General features: G+C 37.7%; 1 non-coding gene across 1 annotated transcript; it reads left to right on the top strand.

The window, feature by feature from the left end:
* The first annotated feature begins 3,906 nt into the window (after positions 1-3,906).
* LOC127124992 (small nucleolar RNA R71) lies at positions 3,907-4,013 on the top strand. Its single transcript, XR_007804461.1, has one exon. It is a non-coding gene; the product is annotated as a small nucleolar RNA R71 (small nucleolar RNA).
* The last annotated feature ends 7,359 nt before the right edge of the window (positions 4,014-11,372 follow it).

Genomic DNA, 11,372 nt, shown 5'->3' with positions numbered 1-11,372 from the left:
TAAGATTCCCGTTTGTGGCATTTCATCGCGTCTTGAGATGTTGCTAGTGCGTTAGCACCGGTCGCATTTTATAACCGCGTTATGGACGTCTTTCCATAGAGTAGGCCAAAAGAGGTCTGATTGCAGGATCTTAGTGCAGGTCTTTGAGGTACTTGCATGCCCTCCATAGGGAGCGGAATGGCAATGAGATATTATATCATCTATTTCATCCTCAAGAACACATCCACGGAAAATACCGTCGGTCCGCCTTTTGAAAAGTAGAGGTTCATCCCAGTAGTACTATTTTAGATCGTGAAAGAATTTCTTCTTTTGTTGGTAAGATAGGTCCGGTGGAAGTACTCTGACAGCTAGGTAGTTAACAAAATCAGCATACCATGGCAGAGTTGCATTCGCATGTATTTCCTCCACGGATTCTTCTATTTCTGTATCGTTTAATGTTAGTTCAGACATATCTCTTTCCATTTGGGCTATGAGTCGTTCGTAAGGGAAATCATCGTTAATTGGGATTTGTTCAGGTTTGTTCCCTTCGATTCGTGATAAATGGTCTGCTACTACATTTTCAGTACCTTTCTTATCTTTTATCTCTAAATCAAATTCTTGTAAGAGCAGGATCCATCTTAAAAGTCTTGGTTTGACATCCTTCTTACTTAGCAAATATCTAATAGCGGCGTGGTCGGTATAGATGATAAATTTCTCCCCTACTAGGTAGGAACGGAATTTTTCCAAAGCAAACACGATGGCTAGAAGTTCTTTTTCAGTGATGGCGTAGTTCATTTGGGCTGGATCTAGTGTTCTGCTCGCATAGTAAATAGCATGAAGCTTTTTATCCTTCCTTTGTCCTAGTACTGCGCCTACTGCGTAATCACTCGCATCGCACATGATTTCAAAAGGTAATCTCCAGTCAGGTGGTTGCATTATGGGTGCGGTGATTAAAGATGTTTTCAGTTGGTTGAACGTTGTTAAGCATTTTTCATCAAATATGAAATCAACGTCTTTCATTAATAATCCTGTAAGTGGCTTTGGGATTTTCGAGAAATCTTTAATGAAACGTCGATAGAAACCGGCGTGTCCTAGAAAGCTTCGTATTTCTTGTACGGTTTTCGGAGGTTGAAGGTTCTCTATGATTTCAATCTTAGTTTTGTCTACTTCAATTCCCATGTCAGATACTACGTGACCTAATACGATTCCTTGTTGAACCATGAAATGTTATTTCTCCTAGTTTAAAATGAGGTTTACTTTCACGCATCTTTCGAGTACCATTTCAAGGTTTGATAGACATCCTTCAAAACTTTGTCCACAAACAGAAAAATCGTCCATGAAGACTTCCATGATGTCATCTATAAAATCGGCGAAGATTGCCATCATGCATCTTTGAAATGTTGCGGGAGCATTGCATAATCCAAATGGAATTCGTCGATAGGCGAATGTACCATAAGGGCATGTGAAGGTAGTCTTTTCATGGTCGTCAGGATGGATTGGGACTTGAAAGAATCCTGAATAACCGTCAGATAGCAGAAGTGAGAGTGCTTAGCCAATCGTTCAAGCATTTGGTCAATGAAGGGTAGAGGGAAATGATCTTTCCGAATGGCTTTGTTTAGTTTTCTATAGTCAATGCACATTCTACTTCCAGTCATAACTCTTTATGCTATGGATTCACCCTTCTCGTTCTTAACAACTGTAACACCCCCTTTCTTGGGTACTTTATGAACGGGGCTAACCCATTGACTATCGGAGATCAGGTATATGATTCCAGCATCTAGAAGTTTCTTTACTTCATCCTTGACTACCGTACTTAGGATTGGGTTGATCCTTCTCTGGTGTTCTCTAGAGGTTTTACAATCTTCCTCCAGCATAATGTGATGCATACAGATAAAAGGACTTATTCCTTTTAGATCGGCGATGTTATATCCTAACGCTGTTGGATATTTTCTTAGGAAATCTAATAATTTCTCAGTTTCCATCTGTCCCAAGTCAGCGTTGACTATTACTGGTCTTTTGAGTTCAATGTCTAGGAATTCGTATCTTAGGTTCTTTCCTAGTGCTTTTAGTTCCAAGTCAGGTTTCTTTGGGCATGGCATGTGGTTGGGTGTAAGTGCTAAGCATTCTCTTAGACTTTCGTTTTGGTATGGTTCATGCCAATTATCATATTCGAAGATTGGAGGGATTTGAATTTTCATTATATCAGAGTATGTGGTTTCTTGCATCTCCATCTCTCTCACGCACTCGTCTATGACATCAAGTAGATAACATGTATCGTCTATAGCTGGCGCTTGTAAGAATTGGGTCAAGATGAATTCAACCTTTTCCTCTCCAACTTCGAATGTCAGCTTACCTCTCTTTACGTCTATTATGGCTCCGGCGGTAGCCAAGAATGGCCTTCCTAGTATAATAGGTGTACTGGAATCTTCTTTGATGTCCATGATTATGAAGTCTGTAGGAATGTAAAATTTTCCTACACGTACGGGGACATTCTTTAGTATACTGACAGGATATTTGATTGAGCGGTCAGCTAATGGAACAAACATTTTGGTTGGTCTTAATTCTCCCATACTGAGCCTTTTACAAATGGTTAACGGCATTACACTAATGTTGGCTCCTAGATCGCATAGGACTTTGTCTATGAAGAATTTTCTAATGACACAGGGTATGGAGAAACTACCTGGGTCTTTTAGTTTGGGAGGCATGTTATTCTGGATTATTGCGCTACACTCGGTAGTAAGTGTAACTGTTTCGTCATCCTCAATCTTTTTCTTATTGGATAGGATTTCCTTAAGAAATTTGGCATAGGAGGGACTTTGTGTGATGGCTTCTGTAAAGGGTATCATAATGTTTAGTTGCTTTAGAAGTTCAACAAATTTCCTAAATTGATTCGCAGTTTTAGAACTGTTGAGTCTTTGAGGATACGAAATGGGTGGTTTATAAGGAGGTGGAGGCATATAAGGTTTCTCTTTCTCTTCGGCCTCTTGGGTATTATCTTTTGTTTCCTTCGGTTCATTCACCTGCTCAGTTGAGGTTTTATCTGGTTTTTGGTACCTGGCAGGGTTTTGGAGTCTTGGATCTACGGGTCCGTCTACTTCTTTTCCACTCCTCAGTATAACGGCATTTGCATGTCCCTTTGGATTAGGTTACGGCTGTCTTGGAAATGTTCCAGCTGGAGCGGCTGTAGATGATTGATGTTGAGCCACTTGTGAAATATGTGTTTCAAGCATTTTATTGTGGGTGGCTAGGGCGTCTACTTTGTTCGCTAGTTGTTTAAGTTGCTCGCTAGTATGTATGTTTTGGTTCAAGAAGTCTTTGTTTATCTGAGCTTGGGTAGCTATGAAGCTTTCCATCATCAATTCGAGATTTGACTTCCTAGGCATGTTGGGAGCACTATTAGCTGGCTTTTGATATCTAGGCGGAACAGCTGGTGCTTGGCCAGGTGCATATAGGGCATTGTTATTCTTATACGATAAATTAGGATGGTTTTGCCACCCTGCGTTGTAGGTATTGGAATAGGGATTTCCTTGTCTGTAATTTACTTGATTGGTTGGGACTCCTGCTAATATTTGACATTCTTGTGCAGTGTGTCCAGGGTTTTCACATAACTCACAGTTTGGAGTTACAGCAGCCACAGTGGCTGCGGGTGGTATGGTCAAGTTATCTAAGTTTTGAACAAGGGCATCCACCTTTGCATGAACATGGTCAAGGCTACTGATTTCGTACATTCCACCCTTTGTCTAGGATTTTTCCACTGGAGTTCGTTCACCTCCCCATTGGCAATGGTTTTGGGCCATGTCTTCAGTGAGTTGATAGGCTTCGTTGTATGGCTTATCCATAAGTGCACCGCCCGCGGCAGCGTCTAGTGTAATTCTTGTGTTATACTAAAGCCCATTGTAAAATTTGTGAATGATCACCCAGTCTTCGAGACCGTGATGTGGACATATCCTCATCATGTCCTTGTATCTCTCCCACGCTTCGTAGAAAGATTCCACATCTTTTTTCCTGAATCCATTGATTTGAGCTCTCAGCATAGCAGTTTTGCTCGGCGGAAAATATTGGGAAAAAAAATGTCCTTCAGTTCTTCCCTTGTTGTAATGGAGTTGGATGGCAAGGATTGCAACCAAGCCCAAGCTCTGTCTCTTAGTGAGAAAGGAAAGAGGCGCAGTCTTATATTGTTTCGATTTATAGCGGGGGCACCAATGCTGTTGTGAGGTTCTTGTTGGGACGGGGTAACGTAGAATTTAAGAGGACGATAATGTGGTCCTTCTTCAGCCATGGTTGGTTTTTCTTCTGGTTTAGGAGGAGACAAGATGTCGGAAATATCGTACTTTTATTGATATTCGTGTATTCGGCGTCTTACCTATAAGAAACACTCTAATTCAGGGACTGGTGGTGCTAAGTTATCGCCTCGTGAGCGAGTACTTGGCATACAATCAGGGAAAGAAGGGAGAGAAGATTAGTTTTTGTTTTCACCTTAGTCTATACCGTGCAACGAAAGAATCACACTATTCGACTAAAACAGGTCCCCGGCAACGGCGCCAAAAACTTGATACTTGTCGTGACTATATATAAAATATAGTCTATCGGGTACTTGACTGCAAGTGCACAGTCCAGTCGCTTTAGTTTTAAAAGATATTGATCCCACAGGGACCTATGGTCAAACTAGTGTTACTAACGTCACTATGTTTAGCTAAGGGAATTGATTAGTAGAAGTTCGGGGGTAAAATAGTAAATCTAAGGGGAATTTAGTTTTAAGAAATAATTGATGGAAGAAATCAGTATGTAGCGCATTAATTGTCAGGGATTCGATAAGTCACCAGTGAATAGTTTAAATGCCAAATATCTCTCAGTAGAAAATATTTATTTAAAAAGCTTTATCTCACACTCTCGTGATTGTTGATTCGGCCTATAGCTTTAAGTCAGAATGTACGCTCTCGCTGTCCCATTTGAAGTTAAAATTACTTTTTGAAAATAAATAAGTTCTAATTTCTTTTAAAGTGCTCTCGCTGTTTTTAAACTCAATTCCTAATTTTTACTATCCAGCTCGAGCCTCACGCTCTCGCGATAGTTGGTTCTCACCTTAGTTAATTTGCCACTCTCGTGGCAAAACCGTATTAAATAGCTTCTCACTCTTTTGTGATAAAGTTAATTAAATTTAAATTAAAAACCTCAGCCTAAAAGATTGTTTGAGAAAAAGAGTTTTCACCGATTATTATTAAATCCTATCTAATTAAATTTCTACATACCGATACCGGTAATTTAGTCGGACATGTTAAATAAAGCAAACACAGAGCATAAATAGATCAACATTGTGGCAAACATGATTATAATACTAATTGGCCAATAACAATAATAATTCGATAAAAACCTGGAGATCGAAGTAACAGAGTATAGCGAATCTCAGAGTACTTGAGTAGTCCTTCACAAGTCGGTATGCTTTGCTTCTTCAATACAAATTGCTTACTAAAATTAAATAAAGTGTAGTAGTTCCCCAGTGTAGGAAACTACTACTATGGCTAACTGGAAAACGGGAAGGAAAAGGGAAAAAGGGAAATTCTAAAAAGAATGGCGAATGAATTAAGGAAACGAAAACAAAGTTGCTGAAAAGAAAATAATCTAAAAAGCTAGAAAGCTGTAAAAATAAATTGCAGAGCGTAAGTGTAAATGTAGGCGTCCCCATTTTTTCCCACTTTGGTCCTTTATATAGTTTTCCTTTAGGTCTTGGTGGTTGAGATTTTTAAGGAAGACTTGGTTTGAATGAGGAATCCGGGGGAGTCATGCTGTTGGAGGAAATTTAGGCACGTTTGGGTGCCTGTGATTGACTGTTTCAAAACGTAAATTGTGGTCACGTGACGCTCGTCATGGGCCTGTGACGGTCGTCACAGGCTGGGTCGTGACGAGCGTCATGAATCTGTGACGGTCGTCACATCAACAAATTCTGCATTCTTTGTTTTCTGCTTTTTCCTGTGCTTTCTCATCTGTTTCTTCTTCTTTTTCTTCCTTTTCTTCATTTTACTCAATAATGCTTGGAAATTTAAATACCTGCAAAAACAACTCAAATACTTGCGGAATAATCGGGATATTAGTTAAAATGGTATGATCTTTGAGTGTAAATCAAGGCAATTATCTGATGTGTTTTCGCGTTATCAAGTTTCAATCCTAAAACATAAGGAGAATTGAAAATCGGTTTCTCAAAAAACCTTCAAGTTTATTCTTTCAATGGGGTTTGGGGAAGAATGGGGTCGAAGCTTGGGCAAGAGGGATCCAATTTCTGATCAACAAGGGTCTTATTCATATCCAATGTGAATGATATTTGCACACTTCCAAATTTGGCAAATTTTCAAATTCTCCCTTGCATGGATGCATGGGCATGCATGAGGCCCATGAAATGATGTTATCAGATCCAAAGTCCAATGTACAATATGCTGAAATCATGTTAGAAGCTCATGCAAGTGTGTGTGGAAATTGGAACTTGAAATTATCCAAATGGTACCCTAACTTGCACCCATGCGCAAGTCCCTAAATTTTAATTCAAATGAGATGATCTTGGATGCTTTGGAAATTTTAGATCAAGGGTAACAACTTTCATGTTGAACACTTTTTCATTTGAAGCTCTTATCATGATGAATTTTGAAATGGAAGTTTGGGAAATCAAACATATTTGAAAATTTTCTAAGTCCCAAATCAAATGTTTACTTCTTCCACCTTGAATATCTTTTTCCATGGATTTCAAATGAAAAAAGTTCCTTCATCAAAGTTTTATCTATTTCAAACCTCTTAAATTTGGTCACAAATTTGACCTTATTTGTATTTGTCATGAAGGAGTTATGCATTTTAGAAGTTGAGGAAAATCACATGTTTAATGGTATTGACCCAAAATGACCTATAATGTTTCCTCTTGGCACATGCATTTGAAAGTTAAATTTGCACTTCCTCAAAACATAAAAGTTTAATTATACATATTCAATTTGATCATGAAATTTGAATGGCTTCCATCTCTTAAAAAATGAGAAAGTTATGGCCTTGGGAAGTTGACCTCCACACTAGGGTTTAGATATAATGACATATAATCTTTCACCATAAAAAATAACTTTACAAGAAAAACTAGCTCTTGACTTCAACATGAAACTTGTTTAGAATGTCATTTAGAGTACCATTTTCTCTTGGAATCATTTTCATATGATAAAAATTGTAGGAGATAGGGTATAGGGAACCCCAGTTTTGACCAGTTAACTTCCTCTGGTCAACCACCATGAACCAACTTGGTAGCTTGACATTCTATTGACTTTTGGGACTCATGGAGGATCATATATGTATAATATAATGTGATTTAAAGTATTCATTGAAATATTTGATCAATTGTTGAAGAAACTTGTTGAAGAAACTTGTTGAAGAAGTCACACAAGATACCTAGATGAATTAGGTTTCCAAGGCAAAAAAACCTCCAAACTCTTGATGATTTCTTGATTAAAATAAAATGTGAAGATCATGGGGGTTCATATATTATGCCTATATCCAATGTGAACCAATTCTTGATTTAACTCCTTGCACTGAGGGTCTTAAACCCTATATATGAGCTTGATAAAGCATGGGTGAGCACACTATACATTGACATATTTTTGGTATTTTGGTTAGTATATAATAAAAAATGAAGTATGATACAATCAAATGTTCTTAGTGATCTCTCCCAATGCAAACCCAATGAATGAGGGGTAAGGATGATGCCAAGTTGTGATCCCAATGCTAATGCATATGATGAGATAGCATGAGGGATCTTAGGGTCAAAATTGGGGTCTTACAATAACCATGCATAATCCCTAGAAAATCAATTCATACTACCATTATCCTCAGCAAAGCAAATTTTTGGTTACTCCTAAGAGTATTTAATCCCCTCCTACAATGAATGCACTAGAAGCCATTATTATACATGCCTTCAGGTCCAAGAAGATTAAATAGGGGTAACTATCATACCCTCAAATTTTCCCTACCCCGTGTCATCTTATTGAGCCACAAACCTTAAGCATACATCCCATACATATCATATTATATTGTGTTTAATAATCATAAGTCCAAGGTATAGGATTCATCTATAAAGCCCCAAGATTCCCTTATCATGTTGAGGTATGCCCAAGCCACCTTAACCCTAATCTCATCCACAGGCATCCCACAAATCTTGGAGGACCACTCAAAACATCTCACTCACTCCCCAAGTCCAATTTGGGTGGTGAGTCCCCTTTGAAGAAGTCTCAAGATTCATTTGGTCACCCAAGGACTAAACCCTAGCTCTTAACCCTCCTTTTGGCTTGTACAAGTCTTGGTGCACCATGTATATTGACCATGTCATTGAGGACCCCACAAATCCAAAGTTGTTTCATGCCCCATGTCCTTTAGACATCTCAATTTGGCCTTTACATCTCGAACCCTAGTTCATCTGACCATGGTTCTTGATGAAACTTGTGGCTCAAGAAACCCAAATTTGGGGACTTCTTGACCATTTGACTTGATCATTTTTGGCCATCCAATCACCCTACCACTGTTGCAAGTGTTTGGTTCATGTTGCAAGTGTTTGGTTCATACATGATTTTTCAACTTTCCATAACTTGATCCACCCACTAATCTGACCTTAAATTATTCCATAAAGGTCCAAACTTCATTTACCATCATGATATGATCATTTGAGGTTAAAAAATCCATCATTGTAGCTTGAATATCAAGAAATTACAAAAACCCTAAAACTAGATGATGTTGGTTGGTCACATTTCGACAAGAATGGCCTATGGGAAGTTCCAAAGACCATAACTTCTTCATTTTTCAAGATTTTAAATTCCATTTCGAGCCAAATGTCCTAAATAACTTCCTCTCCAACTTTATTTCAAGATCCAAGACCTAATTCATTGAGGAAGGGGTTTTTTTTATTGGTCAAGCTGGTCCAACATGCATATCATGCCCTAAAAACATGCCATGACCCCTACTTTGACACATTGCCATTTCCAAAACACAATCCCTTTTGACCTGGTTCTTTTTGCATTAAATCAATTTCAGAGCAAAGAAAAATGGCCCAAAATTGAAGAAAAATGCACAAGTCAATTTTATCTGGCCTTGGTTCAAAGTTAGTGTCTTACCTTAGTGCATTGACCAATTGCACATTAGTCAAAATTTGCAATTCAGCATGCTAAGTCCTCTAACTCATTAATTTTTATACCAATGGTCCACAAACATCTCACAAATGGTATTGAGGTGTGAATGAAGGTCAGCATGCATGGAAAAACATCTCCAAGCCAAGAGCCCGATCCCAGGTGCAAGAAATCACTTTTTGCCCAAAATGGAAAAAAACAGATTCTATAGCAGGGTGTCTCATGGCCTTTAGTTGTTCTAGAAATATGCTATGGGCCAATATAAACTTGCCTACAATGCAAATGGCCACATATTCTAGCTGTTTCCATGTCCCTATAAATAGGTGAAGTTGTCCCATTGCTAAACCACGCTGAAAAAGGCCCCCATCAATATCTGATTTTCTCCCTCAAACCTTCATTAATAGAGTATCGAGTTTTGGTTTAAAATATTTTCAACCCCAAACCACTACCCATAAATACTCTCCACACATCACTCAAGCTTCCTAAACACTCAATCACCTTTCCTTGAGCCTCACCTAACTTGAGCATCCACCGTCAAAAACTCACCTGAGCAATTTCTGATTAGGTAGAAATACTCACCCCCATCTCTAAAACAAGTTACCACTTGGTTTGAAATTGATTTCTGATTATTTCCCTCAACCTTACACCTTTGATTACTTGAGTTTTAGAGTTTAATTTTATTTTTTAGGTCACATGTTTTCTTAATTTTCGTGGTGAAAAACTCCCCACTCAGAGACAATCAATGGCTCATGAGTGGGGAAAACATTTTGTTTATGATCACACAACAAGTCTTGATCCTTAAAATTATTTGAAAACTCATGTTTTGAACTTTGGATTCTGAGTTAATTCGAGGTTGAAGACGATATTGCTCGTTACATCGTGCATTTTTTTGAATTCAAATAAAAGTCGCGTCCCTCTGTGATCGGCTGAAATTCGCGCGTGCCTGTTTTATTTATTATTCTTATAATTTATTTGTTTTGGTTTAGTTAATATTACAACCAGACCTTTCGCACCGTGGGTAAGGGGTTCAATCCCCTCATGACCCCAAGGCCAGGGGTTCGACCCCAACATGTACACCCTTACCATTTTATTTTCCTTTTATGTTATTTTATTTATTTTATTTTTCATTTTTCTTTCCCTCTTGATTCATTCTTTACCCCTTCATTTTTTATTATTTTGCAAACGTGTTGAACATAAACCCCCCTTATTTTTTCCTCTAAAATTTAATGGTGCTTTGTTTTATTTCATTTGAGTCATTTTTGATATATTTTTGAGGTCTTAAAGTTAAGGACAAATGAAAACCACTTAAGTCATGATATGTTTGAATTAAGGTTATTTAAAACCTTCCATACTTCAAATATACCATTGAATGACCATAATTTCATCCATGGTACTTTGAAGTATGTATATGTTGCCCCTATTTCAAACATCATGGTCATTTGACTTGTGGTTGAAGTCTTATTTTTCTAACACTGAGTCATCTAATACATTTTCACTTCTTTTGGTTATACTAACCTACTAACCCCTTCATATTCTTTGGTTTATCATATTGACTTGTTCATACTAACCCTCTGTAATACCCTAATTTTTTAACCCTAAGATCCTACATCTTATTTTCATTTTTGCATACAAGCAAGGTCACATTTTGGTTCTTCCCTTTATCCATCATTGGTTTTGCTTCTTGCAGGGATCCCCAAGCACTTCTTTTTTTGTGCTTTTACCTTTGTGTTTATTTTATTCATTGCTTATCTAACCACTAATAAAAAATATATATCTTCTTTCCCTTAAGTTTATTATGCAAGGTAGGTCTTTTCAATCAAGAGCATCTCAAAGTTTTGTGGCTTACTTCTCAAAGAAAGTCAAAGGTTTCATGTGTTTATTTCCATGCCTTCTTCACCAAGAAACTTCTAGTTTTAATCTATTTAATCAATATGAAATCAAGGAAACATCATTTTGATTTCATACGATCACCCATGTGATTTGAAGTGCAAGAAAAATCCAAATACACAAGCTTGTTCCAAGAGGTTTGACCTAAAAGTCAACAAGTTGAAGTAAAAGTTCCAAGTATCACAACTCCTTCATTTCTCAACATTTTTTAATTCCCTTTTTTGGATATTACTCTTATCAACATCCTTTACAACTTATCTTTACATGACAAGGTCCAATTATGCTTGGAGGATCATCAAAAGTTTGGATACACTATAGGTCATTTGTGGACTTAGTGAAATTTGGCCTATTTTCAAGTGACTTTTTCCC

This window comes from Lathyrus oleraceus, chromosome 2, assembly GCF_024323335.1.
Source record: "Lathyrus oleraceus cultivar Zhongwan6 chromosome 2, CAAS_Psat_ZW6_1.0, whole genome shotgun sequence".
Taxonomy (NCBI): domain Eukaryota; kingdom Viridiplantae; phylum Streptophyta; class Magnoliopsida; order Fabales; family Fabaceae; genus Lathyrus; species Lathyrus oleraceus.
This window is presented reverse-complemented; position numbering and strand designations above follow the sequence as displayed.